General features: G+C 45.5%; 1 protein-coding gene and 1 pseudogene across 1 annotated transcript in view; one reads left to right on the forward strand and one right to left on the reverse strand.

Annotated features, from left to right (window-relative positions):
• Positions 1 to 23,474, forward strand: part of LOC123776427 (histone-arginine methyltransferase CARM1-like) — a 267,557-nt gene that overhangs the window by 8,268 nt on the left and 235,815 nt on the right. The gene's annotated exons all lie outside the window — the stretch shown is intronic.
• On the reverse strand, positions 4,706 to 5,207 carry LOC123776408 (succinate dehydrogenase cytochrome b560 subunit, mitochondrial-like; annotated as a pseudogene).

A 23,474-nucleotide genomic window follows, 5' to 3' on the forward strand; every position in this document is an offset into this window, starting at 1 on the left:
AGTTTCCTTAGCTGTAGAACATGCATCATAATAAATACCGAATTTACAGGGTTAGCGTGGCGGAATAAAGGAGACAGTGTATGCCAGGGTGTCTTGTGAGGTGGCACACTAATGGACAGTCATCGCCCTCACTCGGCCACGTACACAGTATGGGATCCTGGGCAGGATCTGGCCTTCCTGTCTTCCTCACCTGTAGGGAGGGCTTTGAACTGCTGGACCTTTAAGACCCCCTGTTTCTGAAGGGTCTCTAACTCTGTGACTTCTGGTTCATTCTACATTTCTTCATGCACAAGTCTTTGGAGTGATAGTGGTATCTTTGGTTAGAACTTCCTTCAAATACATCCCTCTGTTATCGGAATCTTTTTTTTTTTTTAACCTCTTTATTAAGTACAGCTTTGCCTACTTTCTCCTCCAACTGTTTGACATGTCGCCTTTTCACCAGCTTCACTCCTACCATGTGAGGGCTGACCAGCCCATGGCTGAGTGAGCAACATCGATTTGAGGACCGGGTGGAACTGGGTGTCACCACTGGGATGGGATGCAAGGCCACAGGCCAAGTGCTCCGGTGCTAGCTTGACTGGGGACCAGGCTCCGTGGCGGGGGCTGGTCCTGTGCCCGAGTCTAGGTGTCAGCAGCCAGCCGCACTCCCTCTCAGTCAGGGAAGGGCGTGTGCTGCTGAGTGCTAGGTGGGACCACGGCAGACCCCAGGCTGATGCTCCCCAACTACTAAGGCCAACTTGGAAACAGTCCTGCACAAAACACCAGCGCAGGGCTCAGAACCAGCTGGCAGAGGAAGCAAAACCAAAGGAAGAAAGGTGATGGAGTAGTTTGCTTGATTGTGTGCGTAAACGTCAGGTCATTTCCATATCCATTCATTTGCTCAGTCACCCCATGAATGTTAAATATACAGAGACTTTCCGAAGATATTCTTTAAATTCATTGAATCCACGGGTTTGTCTTACCCAAGCACATATTCCTTTTCCTCCCGTGTCCTTGGATATTTAGCAAGTAGAAAATTAAACAGCATCGAAAACTTTTGTTAGCTTAAGTCACCATGATTTAGCTACCGGAAATGATGGAGATGGCAACAAGATGTATAGCCTCACATCTACTGTGGAAACAGAAAACATATGGAATTAGAAATAGGAGTCCCCCATAAATAAGAGGTCACATTAAATTATAAGGAAACTGAAACAATTTCACAGAACTTTTATTTGCCCATGTTCCATATACTAACTTAATTTTGTCTGGAGAATGTATGAATAGCTTGTGAGCGCTGGAGGTTGGCTCGCTGGCTTTGTAAGACAAAATGGCCGAATCACCAAAGACTTGCTTACTTTTAAGTTATTATGGTTCTTTGTTTTTCTCACCTTAAGTTACTAAGGTTTAAACTTGTTCTCAAAGGTGTATTATGTTGTCTTTAACTCCCGCAATAGAAATCCTGAATTTATGTTTTGTGATGATGTCACCCTCAAATGTGGCCAAAGCGGTCTTTTTCTCTATTTTACTGACTTGAAAGAAGTACTTAAAGCAAATTTTAAGTGTGTCTCTTGATGAGGGAACAGAAGGCAAGCTGAGGACAAAGCAGAAACTGACACCCCACACCCCCCCACCACCACCATGGGGTGTACGTGACATTCCTCAGGCACGGCACGCCTGGCTGCCCTAAAGGACAAAGAAATAGTTAACCTATAGATACCACAATCCTGCAACACTTAAGTCTCCCTCAGTTTACAAATGTCTTTAGCAATTTACCAGAAGGAAGCATTTCTACCAATAACCCAGCTTCTGGAAGGGAATATAGATACAATTAAATGCCCTTATAATCTGCAGCCTCCAGGAAGTCCCAACCATCTTAATGTTAATGCCTTGCTAGAGGGAAAAACAACCTTAACTTGACAATGGCAAGGCCTCTGGTATCTTGTGAGTCTTCTTTAACATATGAAAGTATTTCCTCAACCTTCCTTTTTCCTTACCTCCTCCGACCCCATGGTATATAACAGCCACCTGTCACAGTGCCGGTGCAGCAGCTCTTTCTGCCCACGGGTCCTGTCCCCGTGCTTTAATAAACCACCAATTTTGCACCAAAGATGCCTCAAGAATTCTTTCTTGGTCGTGGGCTCCGGGCTCCACTCCACCGAACCTCACCTATATTCTGCGACCTCATCATCTCTTTTCACTCCTGTGGTCCCTCTGTCCTTCGTAAACTATGCCCCCAGTGTGCTGCAGTCGCTGTGGTAGCCCCTCCCACGGCAAATGCAATTGTGGCCCAGATTTGGGTTCCCATTTGTTTTTACGCACACATATTTGACATTATGGCTGTTTCATACAGCTACTGTTTTAGATTTATCCACATTAGCCATATCTTATATCTCAGTCTTTCTATCTGGATTGTTTTCCTCGGCCTGAAGTAAATCCTTTTGAATTTCTGCTAGCGGATAAATTTAATGTTTTGAAACACTTTTAAATAGCAACTCATGGAAACTAATATATCTTCACTGTGGATCCTTGAAAAATACAGGACAGTCCAAAGAGAAATCGAAACATCATCCATAATGCTATTACTGGGAATTTAAGTGTATTTTGGGGCACCCGGGTGGCGCAGTCAGGTAAGCATCTGACTCTTGGTTTTGGCTCAGGTTGTGATCTCAAGGTCTAGACTGAGCCCCGCACTGGGCTCCACACTCAGCACAGAGTCCGCTTAAGACTCCCTTTCCCTCTGCCCCTCTCCCCTCCTCTCTCTCAAAAAAATAAATAAATCTTCAAATAAATTAAGTGTATTTCTACATTATGTACATATACACACAAAGAGTTGTGCATATTAGTTAGTACATTTTGGCTATTGTATTACTGTTACGTGTCTGTTATCATTATGCAAATGGAAACATATTTTAAAGGCTGTGTAGGGGAAGAGAAAGTTTTCCTTTACCCTTTTAGGGTTTCTGTCTGGGTCTGAAAATTAAACTGATAAAGACAGATCACAGGGCAAAAGTATACAGATTTTATTGAATTTTTACGTATCCTTGGGAGCCTTCACAAAAGAATGAAAACTCAAAGAAGTGACCAGAGCAGGAAGCTTTTATATCCTTTAGACAAAGAAATCATACATTTGTGAAGAATTGAGAAGACAAAGGGTTTTGGGCTAGGAGTAGTAATCAGTGGTGACATACCTAGGAAGATAAAGGTTAGTTTAACAAGGTTTGTTTGTACAGATTTTTTGGCCCCAAATTCACCATCTCTGGTAAAAAGAATTTCTTCCCACGTCCTGGTACTTGTAGGGTGCCTTTCACTTGCGAGGTTAGGACCTGTTTCAAGGAAGAAGGGTGATGGTGGTGGTGGGGGGGGAGAAGGTATCTAGAGTGACCTTCCTGCTTCTGCTGTTCTTTTTTTTTTTTTTTTTTAATTGCTTAAGTTTAAGATATCTGATATGCCAATGTGCTATATTTTGGGGTGGTGTCCTGAACCCCCATCAGCTGTTGTGCTGTTTTTCAAAGACAAAATAAGCATTTCAATTCAGTTTCAGAAAAAGACATCTCATGAATTTGGATTACGAAATATGACATTAAGAGGCTTATTTTTCTGGAAATTCAAGAAAAAGGAATAACCCTTAATATGTTCAATGGTAATTTTCTAGATCTTCCTCTTGCATCAAAGGCTACATACCTTCTGCGCAAAGCACCTGCTCTAAGTGCCACCCTCTCCCTTCTTCTCCCTTTAGGTGGGACAAGTTAATTTCCCTCTACCCCCACCCCTTTGGTTGGTGCCAAAGACTCTGGGCTCTTACCAATAAATAGCAACCCATAGGCAGTGGCACCTAAGGCCCCACCCCCAGCCCCCAGGGCAGACCACAGACAGAGCTGGGATTATTTCTACTGTCTCAGGAAGAAGTAGCCAAACATGGATCCTTAGCACAAGTCAAAGCCCGATTCTGACAGAGAATAAGGACTCCTAAGCCCAGAATAGGTTGCAAGCTGGGGGAAGGTTTTGGGAGGTTTTGCAGCTACTCTATTGTAAGGGAGAAAAACAACTTTTTCCTTTGTCCTTCCAAATTCTTAGCTGGGACCCCCACGACCAGAGAAAGGTATGCAAATTTATTTGTATAAGTTTTAAGTTGCATAGGAGCGTTCACAAAGAAATGAAGAACCAGAGAAATGTCAAACTGAAGTGTTTTTATGCTAGGTTTGATGAGAAGTACAAAGTCGTGGAAAAATATGATAAAACAAAGAATTTCAGATAAGTGTAGTGAGCTGGGGGACAGTGGGCAAGGCCTGTTTGTCCAGATTCCTCTCTGTGTCCCTTCCTCTTCAGAGGGAAGAATGTTTCTTTCTTCTAGGGGTAGGGAGGAGGGGACCTCTCCCAAGAGGGTTTCACCACCTGCTGCAGGAGGAGGTCAGATAGTCCTTTCTATACCTGCTGTTTCTCAAATTCCTTCAGCTGAAAATATCCAGTATGTCCAAGGTGACTTGTTTTGGGGTAGCATGTTCTGAACCCCATCACCATCTTTAGAAATAAGAGGAACCTGGATACTTTTCCACTCCTGTGGCTCTACAAGGTACCCCGCTGATCCTGAGCCCCAGGGGGATCTGTAAGCACAAAGGGTCTGTACAAATCAGGAGAACTTTGCGCTGGGTGGCAGGGAGATGACAAGCAGGAGGCAGATCAATGTCATAATCTGTAGGGAGGAGGTGTTAGAAGCTTCAGCTCTTTACATAGCTGCCAGTCCTACAGGGCAAAACACAGTAATCAAGACAACCGTTCCAGACTGGTACAGCTGGGTTATCTTCAGGTCTTTTTCTGAGTCCCTCATCGAGTGTCCAATCTCATTGCAGGTGTGATACATGAGAGGGAAAATGGGTGCGGACTTAGCTGTGTGGATCAGTGCTACCCCAGACACAGGGACTTCATGAGTTCCAAATGAGATTCATAATTCCTGGGAACAACAAGGCTGACAAGCCAAAGAGAGACCCCTGAAAATGAGACTACTCTAGTGCCATTATGGCAAGTGGGCGTCACCATGGGAAGAGACCAGCTGTAGATAGGATATGGGGAGACAAAGGACCATTTGAGCCTGTGTTCTGACTCCAGAACCACCCCATCTCTTTTTTGGCTGTGGTTCCCAAAGGAACAACATTTTGGATACAGAGCCACAGACTAAGGTAAGCACAGAAGCAATGACAACCAGTGTGTTCCAACAAGAGTGTGGCCATCTTGGATTCTGGCCAGGACAGAAGTTGCAAAGGCTGCTTTTTACCTGCCTCTTTCATTTTAGAAATATAACTTGACTATTTATCTCTTGTCCTTTAACATTCTTCTGCAAAATTCCTTTTAAAAAATAATATAAAAATTGAACATTGGTATGAGGGCTCTCATTTTTTATTATGCTGGGTAGTGAGGGTGTCGATGTTTGTTTTATTTTAGTATCATTTATACTTTACTCCTTTGTAGCAAACGTGTGTGTATTCTTAGTGTCTTTTAAATTGTAAGGGCTAAGCTTATGGGCAGTAAGATTTGTCACGGAACCTATTACCTGATACTGGGTGGTTCACTGTCACACACCTTCTGCCTCTGCCTAGATGTCATCAGAGAAGCCATCTCTGGTCGCCTGCCCAGCACCCCATCTCCCTCACCCCATTTTATGTATCCCATAGCACTTCCTGCATCCATGTTCTGTATGTACTCGGTTATCTGTTTATTGACTGCTTCCTCCACTGTCGGCATCAATGGGGAAAGGAACTTGGACTTTTTAGAGTGACCGTATGTCAGTGCAGAGCAGTGTGTGGCACGTAGTAGGCCATCAGTAAGTATGTAGTAAATGAACGGGTGAATGATGCGTGTCGTCATAAAACCTGACCAGTCCTAGAGTTAGTACACTTCACACTTTTACTTCTTGTGAGTCATTTACGATGTTATGAGCTCATAGCGAACCCTCTCAGGTGGACAGGGGAAACATGCGGCTCCGTTCACAGCCCTTGCTGGTGGGGTTGGGAAAAGAGTTTCTGACATGTTCACCTCCACACAATGTAAAATTGTGTCTCCTCAGTACCAGCGGTTGTGGCAGCCCCTGCGGAGTTAAAACGGAGCCTGATGTGCTTTGGTCTAAGTCCCTTGTTTCCATCATTGTAGGAACTGAGGGCCAGGTAGAGTCCACACTTACCCAAGAAGGTGAAGGAAATCCCTGAACAAATTGGGGCCACGCCAAGTGCGAAACTCCATTTGAGAGATGAGGAAACGGAAGCCTGTTTAGTGCTGCCCAATTGCTAGCCTGTCGTGACAGGCGTCAACAATTACTGTGCGGCGCCCCAGGGGGCTGCTCCTCACCGGAGGCGAGTCAACAACCCCGGGCCTTGGCACGGCTCACAGAGCGCCCCATCTGTCTGCTGGAAAATTCTGGCTCCAAGAGCCGAAGTAATCCTCCCGAGATAGCAAACAAGAGGTGCAGTTGGGCTTTGCGTTCAGTCAGCTCAGAACCAGAGCTCTTCACGGTGGTACGCGCATGCCCTGAACCCATATTCAGCATCCGGCACGTTCCCAGGCGCTGAGGGGTCTGTGGAGGATATATTCATCTCTTTTCCTTTACAGCCGCACACGGCTGTTTCTACCTGACAGTGATAGGTGGGAGGAACGCCCACCAATGTTGTGAGGAGCTTTCTGCGCACTCTCAAGGCCACCAGACAAGTTAACGTTACCCCTCAAGGGCTGGTCGGTCTTAAGTGACACCATCAGGTGGATATGCACTGTTCTGGACTGGATGTTTGTGTCCACTTCCAAGGATGGCTGTATGTGGAGATGGGGCCTCTAAGGAAGTAATTCAGGTTAAATGAAGTCGTAAGAGCTGGATCTTAATCTGTTAGGATTAATGTCTTTATAAGAAAAGATATAACCGGGGTTCAGGGCTGCAAGAGCATCTGGCTCCAGGGGTCCCAAACAGTCCAGATACGGCTGCTGGCTTCTCACAAAATCCAAAGGCAGAGAAATGAGAGGTAGAGGAACAAGAAAGGAATTTATTTCAGTGAAGCCAACCCTGGAAAGACAGAGGACTAATGTCTCAAAGACTGTTTCCAAACTGCCGAAAATACTTGCAGGGTTGTGTAAGGAAAATGTAGGACAGAGGGGAGTGGGTACATGCAGGGGGGGCAGTGAAGGTCAAATCGATCATTGTTTTAGAGTCAGTCAGGGGTTGGGCTTGCTGACTCTGGCCCAGGGCAGTCCTTGTTGCATGAGGGGGTAGTTTCTTTTCCTATCAGGGAATGCTTTGCCCTCAGGGTCTTCTGCCTGAGCCAAGAGACTAGCTGGAAAGAAGAACCCAGGGTGCCTGGGTGGTTCAGACAGCTGAGCATCCGACTATTGATTTCAGCTCAGGTCATGTTCTCCGGGTCATGAGATCAAGCCCGCCTCCAGGCTCCCAGCTTAGTGTGGAGTGTGCTTGAGATTCTCTCAGTCTCTCCCTCTGCTCCACCCCTCGCCCACATAAGTAAATAAATCTTAAAAAAAAAAGAATCCAACTAAAAAGTTTCAGGTCAAATGGAGGGAGCCAAAGTCCTCTTTCAAAGATACCAAGAGAGCTCACTTGCTATCTCTGCCCACGTGTATACACTGAAGAAAAGCCATGTGAGGACATGGCCAGAAGGAGGTGGCCATCTACGAGCCGGGAAGGGAGTCCTCATCAGAAATCAAATCAGCTGGAACCTTGATCTTGGACTTCTGGCCTCCAGACCTGTGAGAAAATACATTTGTCATCCACCCAGTTTGAGGTGTTTTATTGTGGCTGCATGAGCAGACAAATATAGGCACCCTTCAGACTGAAGCTCTATTTGGTAGGACAAACTTTGCCTCTTCCTAGAACAGTCGAGCTAAAGCTACGACAGGATGTAAAATGCTGAACTCGATGCTTGCCTCGTTCAAGTCTGCAGCACCCATATTCAGGATGGAAGGTAACTTAGTTCAAAACAGAAACATGGTAGCTCTTGTTTTCCTTTGGGGTCACCTGAGGGCTGATATTAATGACATTCCCAAGACAAAAGAGGTCTCTTTCAAAAGTCATTAGATTCCACTTTCTGAAGCAGAGAGAGCCGTTCAGACGCCTGCCTACATTATAAACGGCGAGAACAAACTCCATCACTGGGTGCTGTAAAAAGAGATTTCATAATGGAGCCAGCAAGCCTGGCTGAGGGAGTCTCTTCTAAAATTGGGTATGGAGGCCGGATGGGAAGAGGGACTTAGGCACATCCTTATGGGAGAAATTCTGAACTTTTTGCACATCACAGCAGGCCGCATGGCCATCAGCTTGCACGGAACTCACTCCTCACCAGGACAGTTGGATCTCCTGCGTCCTTCACTTCAAAAGCAGCCAATCCATCGTAACAGTCTTCAGTCCCTCATTTGCATATTGACCCAACCAGTCCCAGTTAACCTGATTTCAACCTCTGTTTTTCACAGCGGACCTAAATGAGAACAGCGCTGCGGTCTTTCGGCTTAGAACCTTGCCCCCTCTTTGTCTTCTTGCAAACAACTATTCAAGTTTCTACCTGAATCTGTGCCTCCCGAATTGCAGTTCTAATCACCCAAATGAATGTCTGTTTGCTTCAATTTTCAATGAATTCTTTCTTGGTTGAAAGCACCCAACCACAGGAAATGGGTGTAATGAGCTAGCTAAATGTAAATGAGGTAGGTCCATGGCAGACCACATGTCCAACATTAGATGAAATGCAGACACTGAAGAATTCTTTGCTATGATTAAGAACAAAATTGTGAAAAATGCTTAATATTTATAATATATCATTCAATCCCAATATAAATTTAAAAATCAAATTTAAACATCTGTGGATGTATACAGAAAAACATCTAGAGTGTATCTAATGTTCACAATAATTGTTCCTGAATGCATGGATTCTAACTTGTACTTGCTTCATTTTACTTGTATGTAGTTTCTGCTTTTTCTTTCTTTTTTTCTTAACTAATTTATTTGAGAGAGAGAGTTGGGGGAGAGGCATAGGGAGAGGAAGGAGGAGAATGCCAAGCCGACTTCCCATGGAACCCATGGAGGGGCTCCATCCCACAACCCCAAGATCATGACCTGAGCAGAAGTCAAGTCAGAGGCTTAACCAGCTGAGCCACCCAGGCACCGCAATTTCTGCTTTTTGCCCATGGTGTACCTGTGTAATTGTTGAAAGTTAAATAAAAAAATATAAATCCACCTACTTAATCCACCCGCCCCCTTCCAACAGGAAAAACACCCAGCAGTGTGAATATTTTGTTCCGATAGCACCTTCTGCTGGCTGACCATGGGCCTCAGGTCATGTTAGTAGCATCCCGCCTGCGGTGGGTACCCCCTTCTCGCTCCCTGGGCCGCCCCTCACCGAGTGCCGACTGGGGCAGAAATTTCAGTCATTCTGACAGGACTTTGTTCTTGCTCCAGTTTCTTCTGCATTCATGAGTTCCCTTCTCGCCGTAGTCAACTGCAGTGCGGCTCTCTGGAGGCCGCACCCGCCTAGCTGTGTTTAGTTCTGAGCCTCTCGAAGGCATGCAGGAGGCCGGGAAGGTTTGAGGGAAGATTGCTGGGAGTCCTTCAGGGGCCCCGGAGGCACTGAATTAGGAGGCGGTCGAAAGACATACGTGCGAATATGTCAGCTCTGCACTGACTAAATAGGGAACGTGGAGAAAACAGGCTTCCGGTGTAGGGAGAATGTCAACGCCAGGAGGTAAGACCCCCAGGGAGGAGGAGCAGCAGCAGGTGGGCCGGGAAAGCGTGTGGTATAGACATCTGCCGGCAGGACAGTCCGGCCTCAGGACGATCTCTAAGATGGGTGTTCGCCCCTGGTTTGCCAAACTGAGAGAACATGTTCAAGAAGACAAATAAGAATGAACAAAGAAGAGAGGGATTTTGGCTGACAGTGTTACGTGATATGGTCCCAGAGGCATTTTATGGACTGTGTTGGGGGTGCTCTTATGCAAGCAGTCAGAACAATCACGTGGAAGAGAGGAATCTGGCAGTGCAGTGTGGAAAGAGAGAATGGCATTCGGAGTCCAGATTTCTGGTTTTAGAATGCTGACTTTCTGATGAAAGGGTCTCCACTCTTCCCACCCAAAGGCTCCTGGATTCTCTTTCTTGTGGTACTTTTTAATCAGTTTCTTATCATTCCAGAAAGTTCTATGTAAATAGTAGGAACCTGTTACGAGCTTTGTGTTTTTCACTCACCACCACATCATGGAAACTCTTGGACATCAGTACATCTGGTTTCCTTCCTTAAAGAAACAGTTTCGTATTCCACAGAAAGAATTACCAAATTACTTAATCACCTCATTCAAGTTGTTTACAGGGAATATCGTTGTCCACACACCTGCACTTGTGTGATTATGAAACTGAGTTGCAGCAAAAGGCACTTGCATGAGCTCAACTATTAAGAATGAAAATACTCTCACAAATTTTAGAAAAGGTGGATTGTTCTGCGGCCCTGATAGCAAGGAGCCATCCGAACTCGTTTTAAACCAATGGATCAACTTCGTGAACTATTTTTACAAGCCAACCAATCAATGTCAAGCCCGCCTGCAGGAAGCCAACCAGTCAGGGACAAGACTCACGCCAATAGATGCCTTGGTATTCGACCAAGCAACAGTCTCACCAAGTCACTGTGTCCTCCCAGGTGCAGTTGGAAGCTGCTTACACCCCTGGAGAGCCACCAGCCTCTGAAACCAATGCTTTCCATGACAAACAACGAAAACCACCCATGTAAACTCAGCAGTCTGCCCTATACAAAGACAATGTGCCTGAGCAGACTTCCCCTTTAGTTTACTGTATTCTCAATAAATTCAGCTTTGTCTTTTTAATTCAGATGCTGAGTGATGGTCTCATCATCCTTTGTTGCTGGACATACTGTAATATTACATTGTACGTATGTATCTCTGCCTATTTATGTATTTCTTACATGTAGATTATAACTCTATAGGGTAGGTTATACTTTGAGGTGGATTGAAGGGATTTCAGAGTAGATTTGTAAATTTTGTGTAGGTTTTGACCTTAAAATCTGGCCTCCTCATAAGCTTTGACTCTGTAGTCCATTTTCAGAAGTGGAATTGCTAAGGGGCGCCTGGGTGGCCCAGTCGGTTAAGCATCAGACTCTAATTTTGGCTCAGGTTGTGATCTCAGGGTCCCCAGATGGAGCCTTGAGTCCTGGGGCTCTGTGCTCAGTGAGGAGACTGCCTAAGGATTTCTGTCCCTCTGCCCCTCCTCCAGCTCACGCATGCTCAATCTCTCTCTCTCTCTCTCTCTCAATAAATAAATCTTTATGAAAAAAAAAGGAAGTGGAATTGCTGAGTAATGAGACAGATATTTTGAAAGTTGATAGATGCTGTCCTCCAGTGATATTTATCAATGTACATAACCATCATCAGCGAGCAGAATGTTTCACCAATACAATTTTGAAATCTTTTGTGATTCTACAAAGAAAAGATTTTCTTTAGATTTTTATTTCAAATATTCCAAATTGAGCTTGAACATCTGATCTTATATGTAAAAAACATTTGCATTTCCTTTGTTTTTGGTGAATTGGTGGTTTATAGCTTGTGAACCAAATGATGTTTGAAAATTGAAAAATCAAATAACCCTCAAGGCTGATTATTTCGCTCACTTGTAGTAATAAGCATAAAAAACTAGGAAAGCAATACTGCATTTGTGTTTATAGTTGGCTTACCAGTTACAGGTCCTCTTTGACCAGTTCGTTTCTGATTCTCAGAGAAACAATTTATTACTTGAAGATAAAGCAGATTGTTCTACGATACAAAGGAGGAAGTCTCTCCAAGGCACTAAGGTTGAGCCAGCTCTCTGTCCCCACTTGTGTTAAACCTACACGAATTAAAGTGGTTTTCTATTTTTAAAGAGCAAGATTGCAGCTCTCCTAGAGTACAGCCCCTCTTAGCTGGTTCCTGGGCAAGATAATTGGCAGGTACCACTGGAGGTCGATGCAAAGTACTGAGCGTTGCCCACTTTGAAAGACCTACGGAGGTGCGGGCTCAGCAAACCTGTGGGCGGCTGGGCTCACAAGTGTCCATTTGGGGCTGTTTCTACCCATGGCCAGCATCCGTGTTCCTTCCTTACTTGGGAAAGTATATAAAAAAAATTAATAAAATTCTTCGTGTAGTTCTCCGTATTACTGAGCACTTTGCATACATTATTCCTATTGCCAGACCCGATGCTTATGCTCTAGAACTATTGCTGTTTGGGGAATAGAACTGAATTTCACATCCACGCACATAAATAAAAATTAAGAAAATAATCCTGGCCATTGGTCTGTGAGGTTAACTTTATTTTTATCTCCTTCTTGCAAGGTAGAGAACCTTGAGGCAGAGGGAGGGTGAGAGGTGTGAGAGTGAGTTGAAAGGACACACCTGCTGACTGAGAGCCCTGTCTCTGCACCATAGCAAACTGAAAACTGGATACATAAATATCCAGAACTCTTATCCCTTAAGCCTTTTCTTCATAAAGACATAACTTCCCAAGGATAATAATTAGTGGTGGTGGAAGGAGAGTAGACTCTTAATGCCAAACTACAGAAGATCTGAATTTATTTTGAAAGCTTTCCATACGAACGCTGTATTTGACAAACTGCACAAGCGCTGTGGGTTTAGATCTGATTGCAGAGCTTGGGAAAGCTGTCTAAAATGGCCTGCTTTGCATTTATGTGTATGTAAAAATTGTTTTAAGATTTATTTTTATTGTCGGCAATTACTAGTATATGTTGTCTCCCTGTGCCATTTCTGCCTCGGGAACTCAGCTGTTTATGTCTCTTTCTCCCAAGAACACACAGGCTGCAGTGCGCCTCGACGAAGAGCTCAATGATAGAGTGTCTCTGTCCTATTATGCAATTCCTATTTTTAACTTGTACAGTAAAACTGCCGTCCTAATAATGTCCTCATACCAAAAAATTAATTTTGATCCTTGAAAGGTAAAAATTTATGTGTTCTGTGTGTGGCAGTGTTCTCGGCAATCTAATGGGGCAATTTTCCCCCAGACCATCATTATAAATTTGACAAATTTGGCAGACCTATAGGAGCTACTGAGCTGCAAATCTGCATTGTGCTTGTAAATTTCGAAGATTCTTTGCTTACCGCTGATTTAAATTTTCCATTAAGAAGGAGCACTCAGAAGGAACGGGCAATTCATTTGAAGGAATCAGAGACAAAGTAGATTCTTAAACAAACAAGGGAGACCCAAGAGACCAGTCGCTCAGCCAGTTTTTCCTAGTAAGTAATGACCCAGCTCTTAAACACGAGCCTTGTCAGTATTTGCTTTGGTTGCAGCGAAAAACCTCAGAGTCCCCTGCAAATGCTGTGTTAGCTTTGCAGCCGTTTCCCGTGTCAGATTCAGATTCTTAATGATTAAGAATGCCTTCCTTCTCTCCATTCCTCATTTTGATGGCACCGGATATTTTGTATATATCCGTTTTTAAATTAACGTTCACCGAGTTTTTACCATGGGCCACCTTCTGTCTTTCATCCAATAAATATTCTCTGAGTGCCCGCTAAAAACCAGGAGCTGGATTAAGCTTTGTGGATTCAACAGTGAGCAAAAGCAATGCCGGTGGGGTTTACAGTAGTTCGGGAGAAAGAGATGTCAATTAAATCATCACACACACAAACCCCCTACATTTGTAGTTATAATCTAAGATGAGTGCCCTGAAAGAAGAGAGTGAGGTGCCCTCAGAGAATGGGGAGTTCAGGGGGGATCTCCCCGGGCAGTGTTGTTGCTTTCATATGCATTATTCATTTAATTTTTGCATCGAGTCTTTGATATTGGAGTTACCATCCTCACTTTGAGATGAGGACTTCGGCTCACAGGAGGCGGTTCGAGTGCTCCTTGTACTGTACTTCCCAGGCTCATGCAGGAATTACATAGGGATGAAAGGGAAGTGCTGATTGGTTGGTTTCAAGCATGGAGTTAGGGCTCTTTAAAATAATCCCACTCTCCTTCATTTGCCCCTTCTGGAAATTTTGTGTCAACATGTCCCTGAAGAAGACAAACAAGCTATTATTACAGCTTTGAAAGGATGTGGAAATAGTTTAAAATACCTGTGGCAAAACCAACCACTGGCAAATACTGTTCACTTGTAATTGAATGCTGCAGTTATCCTGCATTATCTGTATGCGATTCATCAGCTTCCTGGATTAGCTGCTGTGCGTTTTAACACGCAGCTCCTCCCAAGGTTAGAACAGAGTTACAGTAAGTGTGGTCCACAGGCAGCAGAGCGGCAGCACCGGCAGCGCCTGAGATCTTGGGGGAACTAGAATTATTATGCACGATGAAGTCTGACCAGCATTGCCCTTCACAATGTGCACTAGTGCTAATACTAGCCTAAAGGTAAATCTGCAACCATATGATATGTACCAATGAGAATGCATGTAGACCAATGAATAAATATCAGCTATTCTTCTATACAGATAACATGACATCTGGATGGAAGCATTCATATGAACTGGTGAAGCAACTTTCTTCCATGTATGGAAGAATTGAAAAGAATATGGGTGTGTTAGGAAAATATATACTGGTGCCTTTTTTTTGTATCATCCCTTTTTATTCTTTCTACAACACTCTCTAATAAATCAGATAATCGAGTGTATTCTGGTTTCTGATGAGTTGCTAAGAGAATAAGAGGTGGGTCAGTAAGCTTACTATGTCTGCCTTGTAATTACTGGCTGAAGATCAAGAAAAGAACCTTGTGAGAAATCATGCATAGATCTGATCCAAACACATCACCTCTCTAGGGAGAACTCCAGGCTGATGATCAGCAAAGCAAGTTCTTTGTAACTGACTATTGCAGGGGGTCTGACCCTGGATTTAAACGTGGATTGGCAGATTAATAATAATTATGTTAGTTTTTCAAAACGCCCCTCCCACCCTCCAATCCTCTTCTCAATCCAGCTTGTTTTACCCAATTTTTTATGTTTGCTTTCACCTCCATACAAATGGATCTGGAATATAGCTGTTTATTTGGTAGTTTACAAAACATGCCATGTGCCTCTGGGCATGAGTACAATATAAATCACAAGCCATAAATAAATGACAGAACAACAAAAACAAAAATAAGTACAAGCTGCAACTCACATGTCTTGTAACTAATCAGTCTTCTCTTATCAGAGGAAAATGGAATCAATCCTATATACCTGTGGATAATCACACTGTGTTTTTTGTTTTTTTTTTTTCTCTTCCAATAAGAAAAGCTGACTTAACCCCAAGATTAAGGGTGCTCATCTGGCTAATAGGAAAAAAAAATGTTAGCGATAACTCTTCTAATAGAATTCCAATGGTTGCCTTCAGGTGAGGGAATATGGTTTATTTCAGCTTTTGTCTTTTTACTTTTACTTTTTCATGTTTCCTTCCAGGAGTGATAATACTGATGACAGACACCACAGAGTCTGTGCTTGCTCCGCAATGTGATTTAATTTTCACAATAAGCTGATAGGGTTATGGTGGGCTTATTGTAAAGCTTCTGTAAATTCAGGGCATCTGAGTAATTTGCCTGGGTTGTTTAGGTAATAAGGAATGCTCCTGGGACTGGCCCCAAATCTGCTTTCTCCCAAGCTTCTTAGCATCCTTCTCAGCATGACTGCTGCTTCTTTGCTTTCCCGACCCTGTGGGGCTCCCTTTTACTTCTTGCTAGTCACTACCAGTAACCTTGGACATGGTGTCTTTTTTAAAAAAGTAATCTCTATGCCCAATATGGGGCTTGAACTCACGACCCCGAGATCAAGGGTTGCATGCTTCACCGACTGAGCCAGGCAGGTGCTCCTGGACAGAGTCTTCTAGAGAAAGTGCTGCTTCCTCCCTGTGGGGTCCGCAGAGGCACAACTGTGCCATGAAGCTTGGGAAGGTTAAGTATCGGGGGCTCTTATGTCATGACCTTCATGGTTGCTGGGAGTTGCCAAAAGATAGTAACCTGTCATCAAAAATTATGTTTAATGATCTCTCAGTTGACAACTCAATTAGGTCTCCATTAAAAACAAAGTTTCATTAAACACAAGGAATTGGATGTTACCCAACTTTTAACTGTAGTCATTTCCTTTCTGTATACCTAGAGCAGTATTTTTAATTGTCTCTTTATTTAGTGCTCAGGATGTGTTTACACTCCATGGCAATTAGCCATAGTAAAATCAGGATAAGGGAGAGATGGCTTTCCTTAATAAAGTGAGCATTTCCATTGTACATATTCCTGAGGAAGATCAATTTTAAGATAAATACTTGTGGAAATAGATCTGGAAATCCATTCCCTTAAAATCCTCCATGTTGGGTCTTCATATACTGTGGCTTGAAGCCTAGTGGTGTAGGGTAATTGTCGGATCATTCTCTTTCGCTCTCTTCCTCTTTCCCTCTCTCAATATAGTTTGTTTTCCAAGGAAGAAGATGAGCCTTCTTCTTGTTTTCCTCCGTAATGTTCCCCATCTTTCATAATGAATTTCGTCCTTCCTGTATTATGCAGGACATTTGGTTCCTCTAGTAACGTGAGGCTGGTAACTATGCGTGGTGTGCTCCCCCACCCTGTCTCCTGTCTCAGACTACCTCATTCTACCCTTGCAGGGATAGGAAGTCTGCCCTTCACCAAGTCATACGCACAAAGGCGGGGCCTAAGCTTTGAACTGATATCTTGCATTGTCTGGTAGTATCAGAGGTCTCTTCGCCAAGCACCATCAAAAATGAATTATTGTTGTAAAGTGTAGTCAGTTCCTGTCATTCTTGGAAGTTATGTTCTATAAAGCTGCTGCTAACACTGCATTAGCAAATACTGAACCATTGCTCCTAGGGGAAATACAATGTTGTGTTCCTACAAGCACCTGGTTACACTTTTGTCAGTCGGTATATAGCCTTGTGTTAGGTGTTCATCTGATTCGAGACACATTATATATATTATTTCCTCATTGAGTTCACAGCCAACAGCTCCATAACTCGTGCCTAAACAAAGATGATCTGAATCATGTTGTTTTCTCTGTAAGAGACATCACAGCCATCTTTGCTTAGGAGCAGTAGACAGCACTGTGCATGGGGATTATTTTAAACAGCAAAATCACCAACAAATTGCCCATGAAATGTGAAAAACAGGATACTGCATAGACTTCAGAAAGACTACTTGTTTGGAGTGTAAGAGCTGAAACAAGATGACAGCACATCACTTTCCTCAGTCTCAGCTGGGAATGTGCTCATCTGGTGACTCAAGCTTTTCACCACCCAGCACGTGTCTGCAAATAATCACGAAAGCATTGCTAATACTGATTTGAGGGTTACAAGTAAATTTTGGTGAGTAGGTGAATTCACAAATATAGGAAATTCTTATATAAGAGTTTTGACTCCAAGTGTTTAATGGGCTAGATCCTGTGCAGATTTTTATATTCTGTTTTAATTACTTATGAGTGACATCAGAAGGTTTGTGACATGTAGGAATTTATTTCTAAATTACTTGGCCGAGGTGCAGATTTTTTTTTGTGGAACACCATCATAACTAGCATGGCTGCCGTATTGCTGAGGATAATGTATTTTGAGATCTGGGGAGGGGGCAGGGGGCACTCTGGTCTGAGTTTCTTTGAAGCAATAAATGTCTGGACCAGGAGGTGGGATCTGCTAATAGGTACAAGGAAGAGCTCATCAGGGTTTGAAGAACCTAGTCTAGACTTTAAGCTATTGCACTGCAGCCCATGAACAGATTGGGTTGCTCCCTCTGGAAGGCAGGAGATAGACAAAGGGGAAAACACCCACCCAGAGATCCTCTGATCTCCAGGTACGTGCCCAGTTCTGGACTTCTGTTCTCTCTCTGAACCCAACACATGTCTGTTGATCACCCTTTAGATGCAGAGTTTGCATCCAGGCCCCTGCAGATGACGTTGGCCAGAGGTCCTTTTCCAAGTGTTACTTGGGGGAATGAAGAGGGGAACAATAATCTCTCAAAGCTTTGGACAGATTATATCCATGAACACATCAGTGCTTTCAATGCTGTACTGACAACAGAGTCAATCAGAAGGGAGAAATGGGGGTGGGGGGTCCTCCTCTCGTCTCTGAGAGGACTTACTCCTAGAGGATCCACAAGAGGAAGAATCTGGATCATGGCTTTGGCCTCCCCAGTTTGATTCTCCAACCTCCGTTCAGTCTCTACAAATAGCTGGCAAGGCACAGCGTCCTCCAGCACATGTGGAGCCTGCCGACCAGAGACGGGAACTCAGCGGGTAAGTCAGCCCAGCTCGTCTCAGTTAATGCTCCATTACAGGCTGGAGCTCCTCTGTCTTCTCAGTAACTCTCCTGAATTGGTGAAAAAAAAAGTTTGGTGGCCCTGAAAAGAAAGTTGGGAAAAACTAAAGATAGAAAGTGGAATGCAGTGGTGGTTCAAACAGATGGTATGAGTGAATCTGACTTACATTCAATACAGAAGTCAGAAAAACTGATGCATGGAACTTTCTGCCAGTGCTTGGACCAGGATAAATACTGCTCAGGTGTAAACACAACTACTCGAAGGCGAAACATTCGAGGGAGGGGAAGCCTAAGGAAATCTTTACCTACCTTCGAGAGGGTGGGAGGATGAGAGGGAAGAAAGTAGGAAAGGGTTATATATTCTTGTGCTTACAATTCTGGGGTCCTGAACTGTATCAATTTGGAATACTAAGAAATTAGTCTACTAGCTTCTAACTCTGGAAAATGGTAGTAAGAGCTATTGGAGACTTAACCCTTGTCTGAACCATTGTAGGGGACTTCTGCTCCTTCTCAGCTGTGACTCCGGGCGAGTCAGTTACTCTTTGTGCCTGTTTCCTGATCAGTGAAAATGAAGGTCATAACAGTGTCTCTTCCTCAGGGTGGTGGGGAGGAGTGAGTGAATTAGTGTACATGATATGCTTAGGACGGTGCCAGGCATGTAGCGAGCACTGTGAGAAGCCGTGGTCAGTACCTGCTTTGTCCTCCCAGCTACCTCCTTCCTTTGGGTATCTGCTCATCCCTCATTCGGATCATGCAAATTTGGTAAGGCTACCAGTCTCCCTGGTCCAAGTCCTTGGCAAATTAGTCCTTCTCAAATGGCCCAAGCTGATTTGGAGATGAGAAGGGGCCTTGCCTTTGCTGAAACGTTGTCAGTTGGTGGTAGCTTCCAGCATATGACTAAGACCTTTCTGTAAAATGGAGGTGAGACCATATGGTAACCTTAATTGAGTCCCTAAATCAGTCAGGACCAAAGCTTAGACTTCCCAGCTTTGTAGTGAATCGTAATATTCTGATTTTTTGCTCAAGTTAGCTGAAGTTGAGTTTCTTCCCCCTGCATTAGTGTGGAGAAAAGAATACCATTATGTTTTGTTTGTTTGTTTTACGTAACAGAACTCCAGGTTTTTTGAGGGTATGGTGGGAATTCTAAGGTCAAAATACTGCCCTTTTAGAGGTGCTTTTTTTTTGAAGCCATCTCTATACCCAGTGTGGGGCTCAAACTCACAACCTGGAGATCAGAGTCACATGCTGTACCAACTAAGCCAGCCAGGTACCCCTAGAGATGCTTTGAGTCATTTTCATCCACCATTCACTTTTAGTATAAATCAGACATCCCAGATTTACTTTCCAGTTACCAGCTGACAACATATGAAGACTGAACAAGCTTTTTGGACAGAAGGATAAAGAGGTCCAAGAGCTATTTTGGAGGGTCTTCAGTAGCATGGACGTGCTTGGTGCCATCAAGGCAGTGACTGACAAGGGGCAAGGACTAGGAGAGCGCTCTGAGGAGGCTGGAAGCGGGACAGGCAGAAGGATATAGTGAGGGCTGCATTGGGGCAGAATGCAGGTCCTCACACTAGAAACACAGCTCCAGCTCCTTAAAGGACATCTGATTCCTGGAGGCTTCCGGGGCACAAAGCAAAACCATGAGGAAGTAGGAAGCGAGAATGAGATAGGAAAGAAGAGCATGGTACTTAGTTGATAGAGACAAGAGACAGAGGAGGAGGGAGGAAAACTCCTTGGGAGGGAGTAAGGTGAGGAGTTGGAGAGGCCGTATCAGGGAGAGGACAACAGTGGGAGGTGGAGTGGGGGGGGGGGAGACCCACCAGAGCAGGGCTTTCATAAAGCCTGGCTGGGTTTACCAGTCCGGGTGGGAAACTCTGAAGTTACAGACCCCAGGGTCTCTAGGGAAGCTCATTCTTACAAAGTCAGCCTGCTTCCTTAAGGACATTGTCTTCATGGAATCCCAGTGGATTTACCATCCTTGCTTCCTTCCTGCAGTTCACTCTGCCTGGGGGTCACAGACCAAGGACACACAGAAGTTGGTTCAGAAAGTGAAGAAAAGTTCCCTTTATGTCACTTGAGTCTATGACTGTGGAGGACTCTGGTGGAAAGAAAGACTGCTTCCTTTTCTTAATCCCTGATAGCAGAAGACCAACTTCCCTCCGCACAAGACTAACATGTGATGGGGCTCCCCAGGGTTTGGAGCCCCTATCCTTTGACCCTGGAGCCAACGGGCTAGGCTGGATAGCTGCTAGAGTCAGGTGTCCACTTGGGGACAAAAGTCCCTGGCCTTCCTGACCCACGGCTAGGGAAAGGCTTCACCATCCAGCAGCGAGCAAGTTTGCAGTTCCAAGTGATAGGAGACAAATGTGGTCATTTGAGCCCAGACAGTTGCACAAAGGTCTCAGGGCACCCCCTCCCCCCCGCCCCGCTGCCTCGCTGCTACTGCTGTCGGACCCTGTCCGTGAAGGAGCGCTCAGCACTTGGGACGGTCGCTCCCACTTAGCCGTGAGCACCCCAGAACCACCTGGGAGGGGCGAGGGCCCACCCAGCAGAGAGCCCTGGCCAAGGCCATTTCCAAACCAACGCCCACGCCCGCAGAGCCGTCCCAGTGAACAGCAGGTGTCACCCTTCTGCTTCCAAACCCCCGGTGCCTCCAGGTGCCTCGCGCGCTCCCCAAAATTGCGCGTCGAAGCTGCGGCCTGGCGGGGTGGCCTCGCGCACCTGCGCGGCGCCTGCGAGGCAGGGGTCTCTGCGTTCCCGGGCACTGCGGGTGGCGGGGTGGGGGTGGGGGACGCGGGGACGCAGGGCGGCAGGTGCCCGCAGGAGCCAGCAGAATGGCAGAGGTCGACGCTTGGACTTGCGGTTCTGCGCGGAGGTGAGGAAAGTGGCTCGCGCTTCCAAGTCCCTCCCCTTCCCCCGGCAGTTTCTCGGGGCGCCCAGCAGCGCGGAGGAGGCGCCGAGAGGGCTCGGGGCAGAGGCGCTCGCACCATGGCCCGTGTCCCGGCGCGCCTGCAGTTCCGCGTGCAACTGCGCTTCGTGACAGAGGAGCAGCTTTTCGGGGCCGGGCCTCTCTCACTCCCGACCCCGAAGTCTCTGCAGCTGGATGTGCATCCGGCGGGGGAGGAGGCGGACGCGACGGTGACTGACGGTGAAGTACCGAGTCCCGCTGGAAAGTTGGGGCCGGGGGCGTGCGAGCACAATGTGCGCGCGCGTGGTGGGGGGGGGGGGCGCGGCTGCGTGTGCAGATGTGTGCGGAGTGTGCGTGTGCTTTGGGGCGCGTGGAAGTGTGGGTTGCTCCGTCTCTGTCGCCCCCAGCAGGTGTGCACCCCGAGGCTCGCGAGGGGGAAGTGCCGGGCTACTTCCCCAGTCCCCAGCTGGCCCAAACTGCGTCTTGGGTGCCGCGGGCAGCCGGGCCCTGAGAACTTGTCTTGGCGATAACTGAAAGGTGTCAAAAGCGGGGTCCGGAGAAGACAGGCACTCAGTGTCCTCACCGGGCACCTACTCGGGAGCAGAACAGGACAGGGAACCCCGTCTCCTAACTTCCAGGCCTGCTCCGCCCTTGTTCCCTCCTCCGGCCGCCGGCCACCCTCCAGCCACACCTGCAGCTTTTTGTGGGCCGAGTTCTGACTCCCGTGGGAAGGGCTGTGCAGCGTGTTCACCAGTCTCAGTGGCTGTCGCGGCCAGTGGGGTCTCCGCTAGGCATTACTTTTTGGTTCAAAAAAGGGATCTTTTACAAGGACGTGCGACCCCTGGGTTCCTGGAGCTGTGGGCATGTTGAGGGAGTGCTTCTAATCCTTATAGGATACTGGCCTTTTTTTCAGAATCCAAGGAAACCTATAGAACCTGGCCCCAGAAAATGTTAATTCCGGAGCACCAAACTTTGCATATAATTAAGAGGTGGTAAGGGCTCCGCCCTGTAGCTCGTATTAAATACCCTCTTCTAGTAAGCCGGGGGAACAGAGCCCCAGGCAGCTGTAAGCCTCCAGAGACTCCTGGAGTTTCTTTTCTCTGACCCTAACTTCTAAGATTCTGAGTATTGTTTAAAGTGCTCTGCGTTGGGAATTTCAGTGGGAATTCAAATAAGGCAAGTACTGATTTGCTCCTCTGTAATAAGGAGGATGCAGGTTCACTGCTCTATCTGCAAGGCCTTAGAACAGACTCAGGCACACAGTAGACACTCAATACATGCTTGCTGTGGAATGAAAGAAAACCTTTGGATATGTCTTCTCTCTTTACTCTGGGCTGGGCTGGGGAAGTCTGGGCCTTTAAACAAGAAATATTAAATGCTGTTTGACTGGTGTCTTAGCTGGAGTCTTGGCAAGGGATCAAAAGCCTTACTGAGCAACTCCTAGATTTCTCTTCTGGTTGCACGAGGGAAAAAGTAGTTTTCAGTATTTCTCCCGGGAATTTTAAAACTCAAGGTGCCAGAAAAGAGTTCAGTTTGTCAGCAGTGGTCATTTGATTTAATCTGTAGCCATGCACCTGGAGAAACAAAGGCACAGATTTGAGATTTACATATTACTTGGTGTCCTATGGATTTCTTTCCCACAAGTATGTGTTAAGAGAAGAAATACCTGAGGTTCGAGGGGAGTGAAGTTGTAGACTCTCCAGCAAGTTACCGAACGCCTGGCCTATGTGGATGTAATTATCTCACAGAGAGGAATATGCTTTCCCTTAATGCAGCAAGGGAAAGAGGTGATCTCCATGGTATGGATTAGACCAGACTAACGGAAATGGAAGGAATAATTACAGCTGAAGCAGGAAGTCATTGTCACGCGATTTCGACAATTCCTTGGGGAAGAATCACAAACAAGAAAGTGGAGAACTCACTCTCTTAACAGCTTAACTCCTAAAATGCAATTGTTAAAGCTTGCTACGGAAAGTTTTGGGAGAGAAGCTATTCTGGAGTTGTTTTTTTAGTAGCTCATTTTACTGTATGACCAACTGGACCACTGTGAATGATGGGCAGGCAGAGCAAGTTTAAAAACAGATTCTTGTGAACTGTTAGAAGAAAGATTTTGATGTATTCGAATATCATACCCCCAGTAGCACAATTTCGAATGGCTAGGATTTCTCCTGGGATGAAGTCTTTTGGATGGGTCCAGAGTCTCTAAGAATGGCTCTAAGCAATGTACCTTTAGAAAATGATAACCATTTCTTAGCTCTTCTGTGGAATTAGTTATTAAATAAGTAGGCTAGTTATTAAACAAGTGGAGTAACTGGGCCTGGATTCAAATCCTGGTACTACCTT

This window comes from Ursus americanus, chromosome 34, assembly GCF_024610735.1.
Source record: "Ursus americanus isolate L20-20 chromosome 34, mUrsAme1.1.p, whole genome shotgun sequence".
Taxonomy (NCBI): Eukaryota; Metazoa; Chordata; class Mammalia; order Carnivora; family Ursidae; genus Ursus; species Ursus americanus.